Genomic DNA, 687 nt, shown 5'->3' on the forward strand with positions numbered 1-687 from the left:
TCTCTGTCTCTCTATACACATATACATATATACATATACATATATATACATATATATATATATATATATATACATATATATAAACGTACAGAATAAATATCTATGTGTATATATATATATGTATTACAGCACCTAATAGGTCGCCGTCTGCTGCATCCATTTATAAAAGAAAGAGAAATACGAATCGTCGCAGATGAATTCGTTGATAGGGATTTCGGAACGGGCGCTGTTAAGATTACACCCGCACATGATAAACACGACTATGAACTCGCTAAGAGACACGGTAATATATATTTATTTATATTTATTTATATTTATTTATATTTATATATATTTATATATCTTTATATATATATATATATACATATATACATACATATATCTACATATATGGGCTGTTAAGATTACGCCCGCACATGATAAACACGACTATGAGCTCGCTAAGAGACACGGTAATATATATTTATTTATTTATATTTATTTATTTATATTTATATATTTATATTTATGTTTATGTTTATTTATATTTATATTTATTTATATTTATATATATATATTTATCTACATATATGGGCTGTTAAGATTACACCCGCACATGATAAACACGACTATGAGCTCGCTAAGAGACACGGTAATATATATTTATATATATATATATATATATATATATATATATATATATATATA

Source organism: Eimeria mitis, genomic scaffold (genome assembly GCF_000499745.2).
Source record: "Eimeria mitis Houghton genomic scaffold, Emh_scaff5273, whole genome shotgun sequence".
NCBI lineage: Eukaryota > Apicomplexa > Conoidasida > Eucoccidiorida > Eimeriidae > Eimeria > Eimeria mitis.